This window comes from Sinohyriopsis cumingii, unplaced genomic scaffold (assembly GCF_028554795.1).
Source record: "Sinohyriopsis cumingii isolate HCF-2022 unplaced genomic scaffold, ASM2855479v2 utg000881l, whole genome shotgun sequence".
Taxonomy (NCBI): Eukaryota; Metazoa; Mollusca; class Bivalvia; order Unionida; family Unionidae; genus Sinohyriopsis; species Sinohyriopsis cumingii.
The window spans coordinates 740,085-747,697 of NW_028315939.1; positions in this window are offsets into that span (position 1 = coordinate 740,085).

The window sequence follows — 7,613 nt, forward strand, 5'->3', positions numbered from 1 at the left end:
GTACGGAAACGCATTCAAACCCTAAATATACTATCTAAACACGGAAAGAATAAAGAAACAAACCCAAAATATGCTCTCCACACAACGTACGCGAACGCATACACACACACACACACACACACACACACACCACAGAGGGAAGAAGAAAAAACAAACCCAAAATATACTATCCACACAGGGGGAAAAGGAAAAAAACAAACCGCAAATATACTTTCCACACAAGCGTACACGAACGCGTACAAACACACACTCTACTATTCACACAAACGTAAGCGAGCGCATACAAATACACACTCTACTATCCACACAAACGTACGCGAAAGCATACAAACCCCAAATATACTATCCACACAACTTACGCGAACACATACAAACACACACTCTACTATCTACACAGAAGGGAAGGGGAAAAAACCCACAATATCTACTATCCACACAAACGTACGCGAGCCCATACAATCACACACTCTACTATCCACACACAAGGGAAAGGGGAAAAACACACTCTACTATCCACACAAACGTACGCGAACGCATACAAACACACAAATACACATACACACTCACACACACAAACACACACATCAGTAAAGTAGTGAGTGTTTATAGTCATACTACTCCACACTCAAACCAATTCGCAATTTGAATAGTCTCTTTTCTAGAGTATTGGGGTAGCATTGAAAAGAGCTGTTTTGTGGACGTGGAGTTATGGCAATCTTTTATCGTCTGGCGGCAGGATTTTCCACAGGATAGGGTCTGCTTCTTTGGAAAGAGAAGGTGAACTCTTTCGTGTCCACACCGCAGTCGACAAAACCTCTGTCTGGTTCCTGCTGTTGTTGCTGCTGCTCTCTCTGCTTCTGAAGTCTGTACTTTTCCGTCCATTCTTCTTTCTCCTTTTAGATTTGCTCTCTGAAGACCTATTCTATTAGGTCTTCGGCCACTTCATCATCCTGATATTCTCTGTCTTTTCAGGTTTGGGTATCAGGCCTTGCCTGACACGATGCAAATGCACGTAGACTTCGTTTAGTTTAGCTCAATTAGAAGGCATCTTCATAGGTGAACGAGTCAATAATGGATGGTCAGACTGAAGAATTAAAGTCGCTTACGCAAACAAAGTGCTTTTGCAACTGTTTAGATCTTGATGGGAAGATTCTTAATTGGTCGGGTCCGTAGGAATAATGTCGCTTTTATATGCGAATGTCGCATTATTTAATTGATATTGAGTCCGGGTAACGGAAGGGATGAAAGTGACACTAAGGGCGCGACAAACGCCACCTGAAAGCCTATAACGCCAAGACCCAAATTAACAAATTTAGTCCAGTTATTCGATTGGACAATAAGAAAGATGTTCCAATAAAGTGTGGGCCACCTGTATAATTAACCAAATCTTACGAGTCTTATAATTTCTTTATTACCAACTTTATAAGTTGGGATTTTGTGTATATAGTGTGCTTTGGAACTTTGGATTTTCAATCGATACCAATCAGTTGGGTGTTAGTCACCCGTGCTTTTTATTTTTTGGGTCACGCAGTACTTTTAAGTTCTAGTCGTTAATTGTGAAAGCGGTATGCAAAGGATCATATCTGGTCAATGTGGATGGACCTATTTCCGAAGGGGGTCTTTAATACCTGGAAACTGCCTGGATTTATATGGCTCTAGCGCGGACGTGATAGAAAACATAGCAACGATTTTTTTATTTTAGGTTGAGGGATAGAGAGAAGTCAAAAAGCATGTATAATGATAAAAATTGAAAACAAACGACAAACACATTTTTTCAAAGCACAACATTTTTTTATTCAAACAACAAACAACTAACAATTAACCAGTAACATTTTTTCAAACAAACAAACAAACAATTTTTTCAAACAAATAAATTATTTTGGCAAGGTTGACAACGTTGTGAAGTAAAGTGAGATTTCTACTGATGGAAATCATTGGGCCATTGATGTACACTACGTTTCATTGTTAAAGACAAAAGATAGCCATAATGGTCAAAAAACCATCGATCTACTTTGTCATCGTTTCTAGAAGAGTGACGATCAAAATAAGTCAATAAATGTTCTAAAGAAAATCCAAGACTGCGTTGATGAAGAAAATACACACAATATTGTCCACACACCATGGAATATGTGCCTTGTAATTTTACATTATTGAATCGTGTCTTCTGGGCATTTCTTATCATAAAGTCGATGATGTCTTCTTCCAAAGATGGTAATCCATACGAATCAAAATACTCCACACAACTCTCTTTAGGGAAGTAGACGGCTACCGAGTGGGTTCCTGGGAGATGACAGTCGTCCGTGTTGATGACATAAGCTTGATGGTCTTGAGGTTTGCAATGAGGCAGTTCATCTTTACCACACACCACTGGATTCCAAGAAGCAGTGTACGAACTGTAGTTCAAAAGATAATAAAGTTCCCTGGTATCCATTGTTTTGTGTGTTTGTTTTATCTTGTATTTTTCACAGGTAATGATAAGTCATCAATTCAATCCTGACTTTTTGCTTGCAAATCTCTGACAATTAACCTTTCCTTCGTTTCGTCTCCGCACTCTGAGCCAAGAGAGCTTCGATGTGATGGACCTCTAGAGCTATCAACGGAGGAATGAAATGATCACGCAAGTCTTTATACCACTGATGCAAGACGGATTTTTCTGAGATGAGACTCCAAGCGTCCTCCAGATACTTGTCCAATTTTTCTTCTTGACTCATCATTGGACATTTATCGTGTTGAATTTGACTGGGATGATCACTTTGACATCCATAGGGATCTTTCTTGATCAATTCCAAATTATTTTCTGGCAGGTGTTTGGCAAAACAGGAGACTAGATGGTGTTCGTGTTCTGGATATCTTGACCTCATCGCCATGTCCTCTTCGTCTCTGTCTTGGGGTTAGACTTCAACGGTATCCTCCCGTTCCATTTCCATAGATTCGCCACCATTCAAAGATAGATAAGTGTCTTCCATTCTAATAATCTAGGATGACTTCTCTCAAACTGTTGATTTCTATCGTATTGTCGAATTCGGCATACAATATGACGTTCACCGTGTTGTTAATGGGCATTGGCTTTGCAAACTAAAGTTCCACACGAATTTGGCCAGATTTTAAGGGGTGGAAATGTCCGTCGTCGCTGCCTTGGTCTGGAGTGAAATCAAAGGCCCACAAAGTGTAATCTGCTGCATAATCCTCGTACGTAATGCAGTGACTGGTGTTGGTTCCTAACTGTCCCGTGGCTTCGTACAGGAAAAAGTACCATCTCAAGTAATTCTTCTTCTCGTCACTAAAGTCAGGTTCGAAAAGTCTGGTACACAAGGTTTTGCTTCTTGGAGATGGTTTTGGTAGAACCCATTTTGAAACGAATGACACATTATTAACAATATGGAGGTGTGTCCCACTATGTTGTACTCCACCACATAGGAATACACAAAGATCAAAATGAGTCCTTGGTTCAGTTCAACAGGGGATCCAACAACTCTGTAAAAATCCATATTACTTTTGATCTTTGCTACCATCTGTGGATGTCCACCCATAATTCCAAACAAACTACCATTAAACCTGATGGACAACGTTTCGTTATCCTGAAATTTCCTCAGTAAGCGACGAGCCATTTTATGGTACTCAATCTTACCACTTTGTTTACTCTGTTCAGGGCTTTGCCAAACGCTGCCTCGAACCTGTCAGCATTTGTGTCCATCAAATGTTCACCGCTAAAATAATAACCTGCCGAAAGTTTTAACGTGTAGATGATGAATGATGAATTGCTTGATGACTTTGTGTCCCATGAAAACCCGATTTTATTCATTTCTTCTTGCAATTTAACGTTCGACTTGGAAAGTGTTTAGTGTATTAGTGATGTTTTTGATTTGTGTAGGGTAAGTCATTTCCACCAAAGCCACTTCCCAATGGGCTTTGTGATCTAATTGGATAGTCAGAGGTAATTTGGCCGTATAACAACACAAAGTATTGTTAGGAAGCACCTCCATGGAACTGTCACTGGGTAACGTTAAGTAAAATTGGTTGCTGTTGTTCATAATTCTAGAGTTCTGATGCTGTCCTAGGGGTCACTCGAAGTCAGAGGAATGTCTAGAAGAGGATTGCTGTCATGGTTATTGTTGGACTGGTGACTGACGTTGGACACAAGACTCCCGTTGTTCCCATTTGAGAAGTATTTCAGGGATGTATTGGGAAGAAGGTAACCGATGCAACTGCTCAGTAAAATTGTCCACAATTGTTTGTCTCCTTGTTGCAAACTCAAATTGGAAATGTCTGTACCGATGACACAATACATCACAAAGATTTGGCAGAACAAGAGGATTTTCGTTTTAGGCACACGTTCTCCACACCACACTCACAAGGATTGCTTTTGTATATCTTGCACAGAAGAACTCCGTGAAGGAGTGGCCACTGCGGTGGTAGCGGATGAGGCTGTGTTGAAGGGAGTGATGGTCACTTCTTTTTATAGTAGATGACTTGCGAAGCGTCGATTCAAGAATCAAAACTGAGAGGATATCCTTTCCAGTGCACTTTAACTTCTTTGACACGGAGTTTTCCAACTTTAAAGGTTCTTTGTTCGAGAATGCTTTCGATGTAGTACACTTCGTCTTCTTTTTTGGTCATGTGTTGTAACTCGGGCAAGTAAAACGTTACTTATAACACTTCCCCGTTTATGTCTTCCAATTTATAGACGACAGGATGACAGCCACGCACTCGTCCAGTGACACGAAACAATTCAGTAGTCCAGTTGGGTAAGTAACCTTTGTCGAAAGTACGTTTGGTTTTGCCAATGCGCACCCAGTCTCCTGCTGCCAACAATCCACCTTTCTTGGGGACAGCAACCGTCGGAGGCGTACCAAACAGGCGCCCGAAAACAGTCACTTCGTTGCCGGGAGTCACTTTTTTTTTGGGGGGGGGGTACATCCGATGCTCCGATGGTAAGATTGGTTGTACGCTTCGACCATGTCCGGTAAGACGTCGATGTTGTTTTTGTTGTTGTTGTGGGGTTTAACGCCATTTTGCAGCACACGTTAGGATATACATGGTGGCCAGTATTAATGGTGGAGGAAGAATCCGGGAAAACCCCGGAAAGAACCACCGACCCTCGAGAAGCTACTGGCAAGCTTTCTCACATACCCACATAGGCCGAATCCGAGACTCGAACCCACGCAGACAGAGGTGAGATCGCAGTGATTCGTAAGGGAGAGCGCTTTAGACCACTCGGCCACTCGGGGCCCCTAGACGTCGATGTATTTGAGAGTGTGTTGATGCGTAAAATATTTCCAGTTGCGTTCTTTCAAGGTGAGTTGAAAACATTCCACGATGCTGGCTTTGGTTTCGGGATTCTCGGTGGGGAAGAAATTCGGTGCCTTTGTCGGTGTGCCATCGAAGAGGGTGACGACCACTTTGTTTCAACACCAGTTTTAGGGCTAAGACTAACTCGCTGCTCGATTTGGAAATCAATGGTACGACCCAGGCAAATTTGGAAAAGACGTCGATGACACAAAACAAATATTTATAGTCACGATTGTAGGTGGCCAAATGAGAGATATCGGCTAAATCGGATTGCCATTGATGATCAATGCCCTTAAGTTGGGTGCGACATTTTTTCGTCGAATGGGTTTTGTAAAGTGTACATGGCTTGTTCTTGTAACCATCATTGCACTTGAGGTAAACGGAGACTTTTCAGACGGGTTTTGGCAGCACTATACAATTTCTGAACTCGTTTTTTCAATAAGTCAAACACTTTTCGCTGATGATACTTTGGATGGGGCAAAATGGTGGTTTGGAAACGGATTTACGTGTCCCATGTGCCAAGGGAGTAGAAGTCGAGGGTAGTGGTGGTAGTTGTGGTGGTAATGGGATGGCTTTAGTCTTCTTTTCTTTTTTCACTTCTGGTGTCCCTTCTTTCATTTTGATTTCTGTCGAAGGAGGAGTGGAATCATCTTTTGAACCCAAGCTTTAAGTTCTTCTCGTTGGGGAGTGGTGGAAGGGGTCAACAAGGACGCTGAAATCTTAGTAGGAATAGGAACTGCTAACGGTGTTTGAAAGACTTCTCGTACCTCTTCCTCCTCAGGCATTCATGGCTCTTCGGCTGTCTTTACCACTGGGGAGGCGGCGGTTCTGGTGGTGATGGACTTTTCATCCGGGTCTTAAAATCTTTCAGAGTGGGTAGAGCTGTTTCGTCTAAAGCGTTCTGGTGAAAGAGTTGCAGTCGTTGCAATAGTTGACCGTATCTTTGCGATTTTTCTGTTTCGGACAAATTGTTGAGATCCATCAACGATTGAAATTTGTGTTGTAACTGGGACATCTTGGTCAAATGAGGATCGAGAGACAAATGCGGGGTCCGTTGTTCTTGCCAACGATGGTATTCTATCCATCGTTTGTAAGGCACTAGAGCCAGATTTCGTCCTTCCATCTGATTTCAATGGTCACCTCTGAGATCTTTTGACTCCAGGGGTCCCTTTTATCTTCTTGATCCTTTTTTTATCTTGCTCAAATGAGTCCTACCAGCATTATTCTCAATACCCTTTCAGCAAGGGTCTTTACAACATGGGGAAAATTTCTCCGAGTTGTACCAATATCTTCTTCTTTTGACGGATGGGTATATTATTTTCCTTTGGACCATTTGGCGAAGAACGTGTCGATGCTTGGCTAAGCATTCTTTCTGATGTGGAGACAAAGTTATCATGCCTTTCAAGACATTCAGGCAACATTTACACACGGTACCAACGACGTATTTGGATGATGTTTGTATGAGTTGCTTTCGCATGGGTGTAGGAGCTTTGGACAGAACAGACAACATGTCCCAATGTTTGTTTAACTCATCAAAGAGGAAATCCTTCCTTTTCTTTTCTTTTTTTAGCCAGGGAGAGGTGTTCACTGTTTTGGGGGGGGACATCTTTAGGCGTCCAGTATCACAAAATCACTGATCACCATCCTAAACCGCTGATCATTTTTTTATACTGGAATGCGTCACCACTGATTGTCTTTACATCGTATCAGCTTGATAACTGGCATCACACGTCGTGGTAGGGTTCTCAACGGACTAAATCGGGACAGTTCTTGCTTGGACAAATCCAGTAAACCCTGTAACATGCCTGATATATCTTGAACTTTGATTTTGGGGGCAGGTGTTTGGTGAGCAGCTGCCACTGCAGCTCAAGAAGAGGATGGTGTCACCGCTGGTGGAGAAGTTCTTTGAGACGCAGGTTTCCATTGTTCTATCAAACGAGTGAGTAAGAACGGCTGTCAAATTGGGCTTGGCTGGCATCACTAGCAACGGAGAAGTGGAAGAACCAGAGGCTACTGGAAACGCGGTCACCGTCGCTGTAGGTCGTGGCCTTTGTCGGAAAGAAGCTGTTTTCTTGGGGTGGGGGTCTTTTTCTTTTTCTGAGGGCCTTTCTTTTTGTGTTGCTGTGACCTGGCCTTGACACTATTGCTTTTTTCTTCTTCTGGGTCTGTTTGGCTTCCTTGGGAGTGGCTTCTTTCTTGGGGAGGACTTTGGGGGCATTGGGATCCCATTTTAAGAGGGAACGAACGCTAACACCTGCAAGAAAACCGCTACCTCCAGGCTGCAAAATGATTTGCTTTTTGGTTTGAGTGTCGATGCGGGAATC